The sequence below is a fragment of the Malania oleifera genome, chromosome 5, assembly GCF_029873635.1.
Source record: "Malania oleifera isolate guangnan ecotype guangnan chromosome 5, ASM2987363v1, whole genome shotgun sequence".
NCBI classification, from domain to species: Eukaryota; Viridiplantae; Streptophyta; class Magnoliopsida; order Santalales; family Ximeniaceae; genus Malania; species Malania oleifera.
Window position 1 is genome coordinate 97,314,441 of NC_080421.1, and position 15,577 is coordinate 97,330,017.

Genomic DNA, 15,577 nt, shown 5'->3' on the forward strand with positions numbered 1-15,577 from the left:
GGATAGGAATATATTATCATTCCTATATCATAACAAAGTTAACACAATCATTGCAAAATAATCAAGTTAACTTCTATACTCTCAGGTCCAGTTCTGTCCCACCACACAACACGAAACCATCAATGCTTTTCCATGATTTTACTGAAATCGTCATTCTAGGAAAAACACAGAACACCATCAATGAATCCCTGTCTAGCTACAAGACAACCCTCGACTTACTCTACCCATTCTTTACATCCTATACGCTGGTATGTTCACATAATCATGCCTAACCAAGTCTACAAGACCTAATAACTTGGTTAGCTCTGATACCAAGCTACCACGCCCCAAACCCGAAAATGGGACCCAGGGTGTGATTTAGTAACTTTATATGTTCCTGTATCATACAACCATCCATGATACCACACAATATAAGGGTCTGACCCCCTAGGGTTCACATATACCCTGTAAATCAGCACATACACAATGTATATACGTAACGGAATAATTTAACCTAATACCTTCATAACACCATACCAAAGTCTATACAACATTTGGATCAAGTCCCATAATACAAAACATAATCCCCGGGTATCTACATAACCCAAAATGACACCCCGGCCATGGTTCAGTACTTACATCAGTACCTAAACAGTGCTAACCAACACCCACGCTCTTGAAACGCTAGAACACTAGGGTCAGCTACTCGAAGGACCTGAAAAACATTTGTATGATCGGGGTGAGACACCTCTCAGTAAGGGAGAATCAGGTTATATCAGTGTGTGGGCACATGAGTGTTATTTCAATAGTAAAACATAATACTTCACAATTCTAGTATTTTCACAACACAGTTCTAGTATAGTTCACAACACAATGAATTCACAACACATAGTACATTTCATAACACACATCCACATTGGAATTAAACCGGATGTCCCAACTCATCAGGAACAACCCAGATGAGTGACTCGTCATCATGACACATATCCACATCAGATTTAAACCGGATGTCCCAACTCATCAGTAACAACCCAGATGAGTGACTCGTCAAAATTAAAATCAAGTTTCAGACCCAACATCGGATTTCAACCGGATGTCGCAACTCATCGGTAACAACCCAAATGAGCAACTCATCGGAATTAAAATCAGATTTCAGACTCATGGGAATTTAACCAGATGTCTCGACCCATCGGTAGCGAACTGGATGCCCTAACTCGTCGATAATTAAACTGGATGCTCACCACATAATAACAATCATCACATAGAACCCTTGATATTTAATCGGTATTTGTTTTCCACATATTCCTAAGAACAGTTTTGGAACCACCGTTCCTATATCTTATTTCACGATTTCATAACTCAACTCATTTCAATATACCAACTCATGCCACACTTATTTGGGTAACAAATAATCACATCATAATTAATCTGAGAATACAGTTTAACATAAACTGAGATGAAACCCGATAACTCCAATTTTCAAATACGTGATTTGAAATACGATCATCTCTATATTACCATTTATTCAAATACGTGATTTTCCAACATAAACTGAGATGAAACCCGATAACTCCAATTTTCCCAAAAATCGTAAACCCAAAAATCCCGTAATTTTACTCGATAGATTTTCCCAAATAAGTAACCAAAACTTCCGTATTATTAGAAACCACAGTTTAACCAAAACAGATTTCACAAAATAACTGATATAAACAGAATCTCCTTACCTTATCTCGAAAACTGAAATACGAACTTAATCGGTCCAAAACAGCGACACGGGATCCCTGAAACCTAAAAACTGGAGAACACAACTTCAATATAATCCTATTTACTACAGTTCTACCAAACCGAAAACTAAATCAGACCCTTACCTTGATTTTGGAACAAAACCTGAAAATCCTCAAAATGAAGATCTAATCCGCTATAAACATAGAGATTCTCCCTCTAATCCACGTGGTAATGTCGAATCATTGATTCGGGTAACAGACGGCCTGAAACCTTAGAAAGGGAGAGTGGTTCAAGTTCTAGAGAGAGAGAGAGAGAGAGAGAGAGAGAGAGAATTTTTTTATGTCTCTTAACCATTAAGCAATTGAAAGTTCAACTTATAGACCTTTGACCCGACTAGCCTTGTCGACGAGCAGAAGAAGGGCGTTTGTCAATGACGGCGTGGCCTCATCGACGACCTTGAGATTTCAGAATTCCCAAAATCTTTCGGTATTCACTCATCGACAAACTTTTGAATTTCGACGTGGAGCTGTAGAAGGGACTTCGTCGACGAGAAAAGAAGCCTCATTGACGAGCCCTGCTGATTTTCCCTTTTTAAATCCCTTCTCCTTTTCTTATCTATTTAATCCACATTTCTTGGGTTGGGTTCTTACATGTAATTTCTAGATGGAATTGCATTTTTGAAAAAAGTTGTATTTTGCTTTCATGAGGGTCATGTAATTATCATTTTATGTAGTTTTTGTATAGTTAGTGGATTTTACATTTTTGAAATTAATCTATTTTTCATTTCATGTAAACTCAAGTGGCATCATTGTTGTATATTAGCATGTAGATTTTGAAGTTGAGATAATTGAGCTCAAAATTTGTTCTTCTTGTACGTAATGGAGTTCTTGTGGAATTAATTTTCCACATGGGCCCTAAGAAAACTTCCTTTTAAAAACTAGAGTTTTCTTTTCCCCTTTCTTTGAATTACAAAAAATAAATACTAGTTTTTATCACAATTTGACCTTAAGAAAGTAGTGGAATCCCCATGGGATTAGTTCCCCCATATGGGCCTCATAAAAGTGTCTTTACAAAGAATCAAAACTCATTTTCTTCTTAATCTCCAATTTAAAAAAAAAAAAAAAAAAAAAAAACAAAACAAAAGAAATACTAGTCTTCATTAAAAATAGAATTTAAGGAACTAATGGGGCCCTTATGAGATTAACTTCCCCACATGGATCGTACGAAATGCTCTTTCGGAACCTTTTTTTATTTTGCTTCTCTATCTCGTATTATGAAAACATATTTCGATCCTTATTTCAAAAACTAGAGTTTGTTCCAAAATATCTTTTCCTTTCAAGGCCTATTGGATTTTTCCAAATTGGATTTTTCCCGATTGATTTGTTTTCCAAACAAGGTCTTTCTTCTTTCCAAAAATGGACACTACTTCCTAGTTTTTCAAATCCCCACTTTTTTTGTGTGGCCACCCTAATTAAAAAAATCTCAGATGGTGAATAACCAAATTCCAATTGAAATGAAAACTTTAGGATAAATGGATGCAATTTAGGAGGAATCAATGAAAAGACATTAATTCAAATCATGGATTTTCAAATTGAGAGAGATATTGAGAGAAAACAATAGTTCTCACTATTTCTTAGATTCATGGACCCAATTCAATTCAGTGGGATCTTTCATTCATATTTTTTTTCCCACCAGGAACGTTTTATAAAACTATTTGACCACCAAATTTGGAGTATCCTACTTTCACGCAATTCACAGGGTTCAACAAGTAATCGACATGAATCGTAAATGCATGAATGTGATGTACCAAAAAATCCATGGTTCCTAATGGAATGGGTAACAAAGCCGCTTTTCCCCCCACTACTACTAAATCCCCACCCCCAAAATTGGTGCTTGTTGTTGCACTAGGAGTCATTGCGCCAAGTGCCAAATCATGGGTGTTTTGTATCCATTCAGCAAAGACTAGTTGTAATTGTATAACGGTATTTGAAAACATATCTTGAAAGTTGCCAGAGTATGTGTTGACTTTTTGGGTCATATCCTATTTTGATTATGACAAATACAAAGTATCTTACCTGTGCATTGAGTATGTGTGCAGGATTATCACTTTGCATGCACGGATGGTAACAATTAAATAGAAGCCACGAGGAGATGAAAATCAACATCACATGACGTATGACATAGCAATACAAAGTGCAAAAGGAATGAAGACATTGTCTATATTGTGTTGTAAATGCATTTAAGTTTTGGGTCTGTAATATTTTAATATGGTTTGTAATAGTTGCATCTGCATACATGACAGGGATGAATGTTCAAGACCATAGTTTGACATTAGGGATCACCTTTGGTCAACTGACGCCGTATTTTTTCAGTAGGCTCAAAATGACCTTAGATAGACCCTAGGTCCCTGCACGTAACAACAATCAAAATTAGGACAAAAATCTTAAGTGTAAACGACTTTTAGTCGACCGAATGCTGATTCACTCGAAAAATGAGTAGCTTGGAAGTTATCCCAAGTATAGGAGTTACGTCATGTAATATTAAGCCCAAGGGCTAGATCGTCTCCTTAAGGAATGCGTTTTAATCTCAAAATTTACTTTCTTCCAATCGAAATTAAAAAGATACTGAACTCAGTTCAGATTCGGGTTTTCAAGATTGTGGAGACTTAAATGAAAACACAAATTAAAGTCCTAAAACTATCACGCACGGAATTAAATAACAATAATGAAAACCTTAGTCTACTTAAGGAAACACTAGATCATACTAACGAAAAATGGAAACTTTAAAAATGGAATTAAAATAACAATAATGAAAACCCTAGTCTACTTAAGGAAACACTAGGACACGCGTTAATTAAAAATGGCAACCTAGAACATGGAATTAAAAACACACAATGGAAACTAAACTAGACACATACTAAAAAAAAACCGAACCTACTAAAAATCGAACCTTTAGCACAATTAAGAGATCAAATCAAGACTCACAATTTAAATGCAAACATGAATTCAACGGAAATTTAAAAAACGTAAATAATAACGGAACACAATAAAAACACAACCTTTACTAATCATAGACCCTAACTAAATCGAATTTCGACAAAAAAAATATTTGAATTTAATTAAGAATGCTAAATTAAAATAACTATCAATTAGATAAACAAAGAGATTAATTTAACAATAATGAAATACCCAACATTACTTAACTTAAACAAAAAGAAAGAAAACTCCAATAACATTAAAAAAAAACTAAACTTTCTTCAATATTCCAAGATTCAAAGAAAAGTAAATAAAAGAAAGAAAGAAAGGAAAAGAGAGAGAGAGAGAAACAAATCCACGGAGCCGTGGCAGTAGTTGTGGCTGTGTGTGGGTTGGTTCGCGGCTGTGGCATGGAGCAAGGAACAGCGGGAGAATGGCTCACGGATCTACTGGTACTGTTGGCGGCCGCCGGAGAGAGCAACAAAGTGCAGCAGGAGCTTTTTGTACTGCGGCAACAATGGGCAAAAGAGGTTTGAGCGAGAGAGAGAGGGATAAAGGGAAGGAGAACAGAGAATAGAGAAAAGAGAAAGAGTGCAAAGCAGAATTTAAAAGAACAAAAAAAAAAAAAAAACTAAAGAAGAAGAAGAAGAAGAAGAAGAAGGAGAAGAGGAGAATGGGGAAGAGGAGAATGGGGAGCCCTGGGGGCTGCCTACGCAGGAAAAGGAAGAGAAGGGTTAAATAGGATAGGGGGGAAAGCCCTAGACCCGGATAGGAGACCCGACCCGGCAACTTGACCCAATTGGAGTTGACCCGAATTGCTATATTTTTTCATTTTTTCCATTCTCTGTTCATCATAAATCTGACTCTTTTGGAGCCCGTATCTCACAAAACTCAAAACATGAAAGTTGTAGATAATCCTTTCCTCTTTCTTTAGAAATTTGAATCATCTCGATCAGAGCTCAAACGGAAAAGTTATGCATGAAATACAAAAAGGTGTTGGTTTTGGTTTTCGGGAATTTTCCTGCGACAAAAAATTACCAAAACTTCATAAATAATGCAATAAAGTTCAAGAATGATGATTTTGGCACTTTATTAAAATATTAGATAATTTTGGATATTTAATTAAAAATATAAATCGTAAAGCTCGGGTTAAACGTCCAATTACGCAGTTTCGGTGCGTAATCAAATGCAGTGAGTTATAAACGCCTTGGTCAACTGAACTGACCAATTGTCAACTTGTTGACTTAGGTTCGATCGACTATATCTTTTTGAACATGTCTTCCTAAGTCAACTGAACTCACTCATGTCTGACACCCAATGGTTCAGCTGACCGAACTTCCAAGTTCATTTTTGATTGAGTCGACTGAACTGGATGGATAGCATACCGAACTCAGATACAGCCAATCGAACCTCAAAGGGTTCCAAAATCACCCTGATTCAGCTGACTATATTCTGTAGCTCAAAAGTGGTTCGGTTGACCAAACTTATAAATATAGTCAATCAAAACTCTTGTATTGCTATATTTTTAACTGCAGTAACACTGGGTTATTAAGGTTAAATTGGTTTACAACAAATTTAATAATCCCCTCTTGTTAGCTGTGGTGGAATCCCAAGAGGGGGGGGGGGTGAATTAGGTATTTAAAATTTTTCCCTTTGGTTATTCCACTAATCAGCAGTATTACGCAAGCCTAAAGTCAATCTAGTGCATGTAAAATAAATCAATGTAAATATACAATGGAATTTAAACTACAATGGAAATTTAATCAAGCATGCATGATAAATCAGAAAAGGAGATGACACCCAAAAATGTTATCGAGGTTCGGCCAAACTGCCTACGTCCCTGCCTTGGCTAACAAGCACAAGGATTACCACTATAGGCTCACTTAACGGGTGGAGTGGCACCTAAACAACCAAGTCAATTAGCACAGAGCTGACCTCAACCTATACAACCAGGTCAATTAAGGGGCTGACCTCAACCAACACGCCTTATTAGGATGACGCACCTAACTTTCCTAACAGAGTCTAAGCCAATCCGGGACTATTTCAAAGAGTTAGTCTCCCTCTTCAGGTCTGTGCTTGGAAATACAATAGATTTGAAATACAATCAAATGGTACAGTGATTGTGCTTTTGTGTAAAGCAGATATGTACCCAATACGCACAGTATAACTAATGCACTACCAAAAGATAGGCTATGATAAGCTCGGTGTAGTCTAAGTGTCTACTCTCAAATATTTGTGCAAATATAGCAATCAGTGCGTGAGAGTGTGAAGGATAGGATCTTTGTGTCAAAATAATATTTCAATCAAAGTGCACAACCAAAGATCATAAGCACACTTCAAATATCTCAACAAATAATATTTCTCAATATAAATCACAAGAGATATTCAGATTTAATTTATAAAGTGATTTGGTATTTGTGTTCAAGAAAATAAAATCAATCAAAGGCTATTTCAACAAAGATCTTTTTGCGTATGCACAAATATCTCAACAAAATATTTCTTAAAGTAAATCACACGAGATATTTGAAATCGATTTGCAAAAAAATATTTCACAAACAAAAAATAATACGAACTCTTGAGTATTGCAATGATGATGCAAAACTCACAAGCTTTACGAAGTTTTTCTATGGAAGAGTTATTAATGAAGTCTCCTAGAAAAACTTCAAGCCTATTCTCGGATACAAATATATATATCAATCAACTAGAACAAACGAGAAAGTAAGCTAAACTAGATACTCACAATAGCACTCTTACTTAGCAAGATTTGCAATGAGGATTAGTAAGAATGGAAAAATGAAGCTTGGATGTGAGAAATAGAGCTTTTGAGAATCAGAAGATATTTGCTAATTGTTTTTGCTAATCTCTGTCTAATTATTCCAAATGAGGGGGTATATATAGACCTCCCCCAAAATATAACCGTTTAGGACACACTTGGATTATTAGGAAAGTTTTAATGCAATTTAATTATTTTAACCCCATTTAAAAAAGTTAACCATGGTAAAAAATTAGGGGCAACCCGAGAGGTCCGGTCGACCAGAAACATTTTCAGTCGACCGAAGTTCATATGGTTTGGTTGACCGTGCCAAATTTGAACTACAAGGTCGATCGACTGGGAAGGACGATTTTTCCAAACAGCGCAGTTTAGTTGACCGGGAAGAAATGAACTAGATGGTTCGGTCGACCAGACCATTGGGGCATCTCCCGAGGACCTTCGGTCGACTAAAGCATTGGTGTTCATTTTAGGCTCGGTCGACTAGATGGTCAAAGTGTTGACTCAAAGGGAGTTCGGTTGACTGGGTGTAAATGAACTATATGAGTTCGGTCGACCGGACTGTGGTCAAATTGTTGACTTGGTTCTGGTTTGGTCGATGGGAGTATATGTACTGTGAAGTACGGTTGACCGAATGTGCCTATTTAAAGCATTTCAGTCCTATTTAAGCATGCAAACACCTTATTCAAATGACCATTCATATATATATGCATGAATGAGTGTCCTGAGGTTATTTCTAGGTTCTTTTTAGTTTGAGAACACCGAAAAAATCTGGTATCGATTGACTGAAGGGTGTTCCCTAAGGTCCACTTATGGTTTTGAGCTTATCCATCCTACTATGCAGGTAAGACATTAATTATTACAGACCATGTTCTCCTAATTACTATTACAGACCCAAATAAATGATTAAATTACAATACAACATAACCAGGGTCTTCCAGTCTTCACTTCATGTGCCATGTGCATGCACCATATGATACTTCTGATTGGTCCTGCACACAAACTCATTAACCATTAAATATTATAGTACTTGTTATAATCAAAACGGGATATGACCAATAAGGTCAACACCTTTGTATCCCAAAGATTATTTTTTTCGGGTGAACCTATATATATGTGCTCATTTGAAAAAATTAAGAGTATATTAGAGATTTTGATTAAGAAAAAATCCTCTGAAATTTTGAGAGCTCATTCTTCTTATACAAAGCCAAATATTCACCCACTGCTATTCCTTTGCTAAATCATGTTCGGTGAGAGTGCCTTTGAGTTATCCTATGTTGTTCCCACTTGCTCAAACTCTCATTGTGTTGATTGCTTGATTGATTTTTAATGAGAGTAAAGCTAAAAAATTTTCCCATTGATTGAATCCATAAATTCATTTGTGGGGGAAAATTTGAGAGCTTGTGATTCTTTGCATAATTTTATTGCAAGACTCTTGAGCTTGTCTTGTGATTGTGAAGCAAAATCTTTTTGACAAGCTTGTGCTAAAAATATCTTTTGTGCTTAAAGTTTTTGAAAAAAATTTTGAGATATTTGATTTGGATTGTGTTTTAACTTCCTTTAATTAATTGTTTGTTGAATATCATATCTTGAATCAAAGGTTGAACTCTCACATATACATACACTCACATATTTTGGACAGTTTACATATTGGATCTCACCTGAGCATTAAATCCTTATCATCTGTGAGTGCATATTCAATTGGACTATATTGTGGTGCATATTTGCTTGAGTTAGAAGCATTTGAATTGTACTCAAATTTCATATTCATTGATTGTATTCCAAGTGTGGCCTGAGCGGGTATTGATCTAGCCCGTAAGGATCAGTTGTTAGGGCCTTCTTCACCCCACAAGGAGAGTTTGTAAAGGTTAAGGCCAACTCTGAAAATTTGACATGGTTGTAACCGGTGTTACTCCACCTGTTAAGTGAACAATAGTGGTAATCCTCGGGCTTGCGAGTTGAGGCGGGGACGTAGGCACATTTGCTGAACCCCAATAACATATTTGGTGTCACCTTTACTTTTCTTGCTATATATTCTGCTTTGTGCTTGGTTTAATTTCCTTGCTGAATATACTATCTATCTAGTTGACACGTTATTGTTTTTGGTTGAGAGATATTGAAATTGCTTTGCATGTGCTGAAAATTAATAGATATATCATGTTTGCAATTTCATATATATTTCAACTGCCCCTAGGTTGTGTAATCCTGTTGCTGGATTAGTTGAACCTAGGAAGAATTTTTAAATCTCCAATTCACCCCCCTCTTGAGATTGCACCAAAGTCAACAGTATGATTAACCCTTGGATGAAATCACTGCTTATACTGACCCTAATTCAAAAGAGCATTCTTTAGTCTTAGTAAAAGGGGGGGGGGGGGGAAGGGTTAAGGATTTACATGATATGAGATATCACATTGTTTGAGGAACCTTAGATGCTGTTAGAGTAAAGGATTGTCAACAAGGGCATTCTAGTGCATTGTATATTCTTATTCAAGACTAATATCATTTGATCATTTCTTTTAAAACATCAAATTCTTCACTCATGGGGATTCTTAAAAAATGACCAAATAAATTGTCTGAACCATGTCGATTTGATCTCAGGTCTTGGATATGTAGGCAACTTACCCTAATTTGATAGGTTCAATACAAAACAAAAAGTCTTTCTTTTTCCCCAAGTGGATCTCAAACCAATTTTCAAAATAAAAATGAGTAGTGGGGCCTCCATGCTATTCAGTCATTCGTATAGGTCTCCCAAAGTGTCATTTTTTTTTTAGAAGCATACACACACATATAAGCGTGGTAATCATTCTATGAATGGGTGCCGATAGAGGAACTAGGAAGACAACCATTATCTAAATGGTTGTTTGACTACCTTTCCCATGCTCAAACGAACTCTCGAGCCCTAACTCTCTCCTTGGGTTTTTCTTTCTTTTCCCTCTTTTTCTTAAGAGAAGAAAAGAAATAAAGTGACAACTCCCCATTTTTTTTTACGGTGTCAATGACATAGAATATGGGCAATATTCTTCTTTTACTCTCACATATCCATGCTTTGAATAATAACTTGTTTTAACAATGTTTTTTTTTAGGAATATATATATCTTTTTCCATTATGTTGCTCAAAAAGATAAACTATCAACTCAAATTGGTACACCAATGCTTATCTAAGATTTCCTTGCCTAAAGGATTATATTGCAAATAGATAATTTTGATGCTTTTGCTTATCAATGTTGAGTTTTGCTTGTACAACTTCACCATATGGGGTACACTCTTATACATTTCTCCTTAATCTATCAATTTTTAGTTTAGTTTCAGTCAATGTTTAACAATGTGAAGGTTGTATGTTGGAAATCCTCATTGTTTTTCTTGAAATCAAGAAATGCAACATTGGTTACTCTAATTTCATGTTGTGGCCTTCCCACTGTTGCTAATTAAATTTTGTTGGCAATGGGCTAGCTATGTTGCCTTCTCAAAAGATGTATGTTGAATAAGCCACTTGACCTCATTAATTCCAGTCTATGTTGTCATTATTTATATTTCACTTGTAATGTATTTTGTAGTACTATGTTATTCTAACTTGTTTTTTCATTTTCTACAATATTATTTCCTTACCAAAAAATGTTCTCCAAACTAAAAATCAAACTTGGCTTTGAAATTTGGGATAAAATGCAAAAATATTAAAACAAGGAATTAGCAAGTAGGTTCAACTTGCTTTATAGTCATAATTGTTCACATTTTTTTAAAAGTGCCCAAAAATTCTCCTTAGATAATTAAACATTGGACCCAATACTAAAATTTAACCAAGAGGAAATAATAATAACCAATAAAAAATTACTATGTATAAGTTTTAGGATAGAATAAGAATTGTTACTTGAAAGCAGTGAGTCTCCAATAGCTAAAAATACACCAACCATGATCCTTTTTTTCATCTTGTGGCCTTACTCTCTCTCTCTCTCTCTCTCTCTCTCTCTCTCTCTCTCTCTCTCTCTCTCCTCCCTCTCTCTCCTCTCTCTCTCTCTCTCTCTCTCTTATGGAGGGAAAAAAGAGATGATTAAAACATGAACTAAAAAAAAAAAAACACTCAAATTTTTATCATTTAGCTATGATTATGGAATAAAAATGGTGATGGTCATGAAACTCTCATGGTAGGACTCTCATAAGTTTTTGATAAGATTGAAGGATTAGGGTTTGTGTAACGTCCTGCTTAATTTAACATAAAATGAAACAAAATAAATAGAAAAGTCAACTCGAACCCGTGGGTAACGGGGACACCTGTCAATCACAGCGGAAACCTAAACAGCAATATGTATAAAATCTCAATCATCCAACCATAAAACATAATTCCAGAGCCTACTATATTCCCAAAATACAGTATTTGAATACAATCTCCAAAACATCAAAATAGATTTAGAATCTTACAGCAAAAATCTCTTGATCCTAGATCAAAGCTTACCCTTTTCATAGGGAAGCTCAACCCACTCAACGACGGCCACGACCCGCCAGTCTCTCAGGGTCTCCTGAAAAATTAATTAAGTTCGGGGGTGAGACACTTCTCAGTAATGGAAAATAAACTAAATACAGTTGTATGGCAACATGGACATTTAAAACAATTATACATATATAGTACATTTCATATATCTGTAAACATTCATCATATCGTACTAAATAATAATATATTTTCATATTTGCTAATAAATCATATCATACATAAAACATTTGTTATAACTGATAATACTGAAAACATACCCAGGATGAATAGTTAGCTGATGTCATGTATTACCCCCCAATGACTGGTTGTGCAGCTCGAAGGCGGGGCCCAACAATAGCTGGTCGACCATTGCCGAGTAAAAAATGTCTGTAAGTACGATGGGCCCGCCACACCCTAGTTTAGACTGCCAGGTAGACGTCCACACTCTACTGAAAGTCACATCGACTATCCATCTCCCACCTCCTCGTGGGGTGGTTAGCACCAAACTTATCATAGATATATGATCTATAAGTTACGGCACCGTGCTCCTGAACTGAACTAAACTAACATCCGGGTTCTAATAACATATAATACATGATAATATAACATCTTTCATAATTTCATAAATATGGCATCGCGCCGAAATCATTTCATAAATACGGCCTTATGCCAAACATTTGATAAATACGGCCTCGCGCCGAAACAATTTTATAAATACGGCATCGCGCCGAACATTTCATAAATACGGCATTGCGTCGAACATTTCATACGTATCATTTTGAAAATAAATCAATTATCATGTATTTTCAAAACTATTATGTACTGCATTATTTCATAATTCCTGAAAACATACTTTACTCGTAAAATCTTCCATATCATTATACTTTCCATGAAAAATAACATTCATGTCACACAAAGTTGGGTAAATCATACATTTCATTCTAAAATCATAATTCCCATATAATAGCAGTATTTTCCCAAATATGCATTTATTACATAATATTCAAATATCGTACATATTTTTTAGAAAATTAATTTGCTCATAAATAATAGTAATTTGCGTGAACAATAACTGTTTTAGTTTATTCCTTTACTTGGCTACTGAGAAAAGCACCTATAAATTCTGGACTGACACCCATAGGATTTCCTGATCAATATCTTGAAAATGAAAACTCAAAATACTAAACTTCAGTATTTTCACGTGTATATCATTTCTTATAACTACCGTAAGACTAAATTTGGTTTAAAAAGCCTTACCTCAACTCAGGGATGATTTTCAACGGAGTTCCATCGACGATTCGCTCTGGTAGATTTGGAGAGAACTTCCCAAGGAGTGTCGTGGTGGCTTCAGATTCTCAAACTGGAGAAAATCTGGCCCAAAATCAAAGGGAGAAGAGGGGGAAGCCGAAGGGAGAGAGAGAGAGAGAGTGAGAGATTTCTCAATTATGAAGTTTAAATCTAGGTTTTTGATATTTATAGGACTGTATTTGTTGACGAGACACGTCACCTCGTCGACAAGTCCTGTAGAAAGTTCGTTAACGAACCTGCGCCTTCGTCAACGAATTTCAGGTTTCCCCAAAACCCTTTCTTGGTATCTTCTTATCGACGAATCTTGTCTTCGTCGACAAGGTCCTCTTATACCCTCGTCTAGGGGTGAGCATAATTCGGGGAAAACCGAATTAACCGACCGAAATTGGTCGGTTCGGTTCGGTTAAAAAATTATGTTCGGTCGGTTCGGTTATGCTTTCCAACATTTCGGTGAATCGGGTTTCAGTTCGGTTAATGGAGAATGTTAATTCGGTTAACCGATTAACCGAATTAATAATTAATTAAATTTAAATATAAATTAGTAAATTAAAATCTGGTTATTATTTTTCTGGTATTCTCTCAAACTCTCAGGCTCAGTCTCACACTCAGCCAGAACGCAGAAGACCCTCCCTCACTGGCAATGAGTCACTGCCTCTCTCTCGCTCACCTGAGCTCGCTCATTCGCAGTCCACACCAGACACCACCGGTCCACCAGACTCCATCTTCACGCGATGCCGTCGTATGTGTCCATCGCCGTCGCCGACTCGCCATCGCCGCCATCGTCACCAACACGGCAACACAGACTACACAGTCATTGCTCTCTGAAATCGGAAGGCCATCACCGAGTCACTGCCTCTCTCCCACTCATCCGAGCTCACTGCTCCGCACCGCCATCGCCATCGTCGTCGCCGTCCATTGTCACCAGCACACAAGCTGACAAGCTCCCTCTCATTCTCATTTCTCTTCTCTCGTGCACATACCAGTTCACTGAGAAGTGAGAACCACCCCCGAGTCCCCTTCCTTCACTTCTCGGGAAGCTTCCCCCCTGCCCTCACTTCTCGGATACACCTTCCCGGCTTCCCCCCTTCCCTCACTTCTCGGTTAAATTCGGTTAACCGAATTACCCGAAAAATAAATTCGGTCGGTTCGATTCGGTTCAGCTAAACAGTTCAGTCGGTTTGGTTAACAGTTTTCTTTAACCGAAAATTTCGGTTAATTCGGTTAATTAACCGAATATGGCCGAACTGACCGTTTGCTCACCCCTACCCTCGTCGATGAGTCCCTTGTGTTCATCGACGAGGCCCTGATAATTTCCTTCAGTTATTCCTTCTAAAGTGCAATGTCGTCGAAGAACACAAAGCGTTTGTCGACGAAGTCGACTTCCTCCTTCTGTTACTGTTTCCATTTCCCTTCCTCTTTATTATTTAAATCTCATTATTATTCGGGTTATCACAGTTTGAGTTTTTGAATGACCCACAGTAATTGTCCACCTAAGAAGAATAAGAAAAATGACTTGTTAACTTGATGGATTGTGATTTGGATTAGACACAAAGACAATTAGTAGACTAAATTTTGAATTGCTTTTGGAGAAAATATTTGCTAGAATTTATAGTTTCTCCTATGTTAGAAGACTTCAATTAATAAAATCTATCCTGTGAAGCATTTATGGGTATTGATCTTCTGTATTCTTTCTTCCCCAAGCTATTGCCAAAGAGCTTGCAAGAACGTTCAAAGCCTTTTTGTAGAAAGTAAATGATTAGAATACTCATAGTTCCAAGTAGAGTTGTCAAGATGCATGCAACCCATTGAAGAAAGTGATCTTGGGCTCAAACTATTCTTAGAACTAAATGATGCTTCAACAATGAAACATATATGACATCTTTACTCCTCCAGATTTTGGACATACAACTTCAAGGAGGAGGTCTTTGATCCATCAAAACATTAGCAAGGAACATTTAGACATAGAAAATAAATACTTAATGTTAGACCCCAGGCTTTTCCCCTAATTAAATGCATCATGGCAAATGGTAAATCTACTTTAATTTTCTATTATAATTAGCACCCACATATCCTTTTGGAAGAACACTACAATCCCCTCCTTTAATTTGAACTTGGCATCACGAAAAATTCAAGCATAGAGGACATCATTGATTATCATAATTGAGTTTGGCTGAGGAGTTTGACTCCTCTAATACATGTTGATTCAATCTAACCTCAACTTTAATCCAAACATTGCTAAAGAAGACAAAAGCATCTGGCTTCAGCTCCTAAGTGGTTATTCCACACTTGGCTCAACATGGAAACCATAAAAAAAAAAAAAAACCCTAGTTTATTGGGGCTAAAGTCAACTGGACAAAG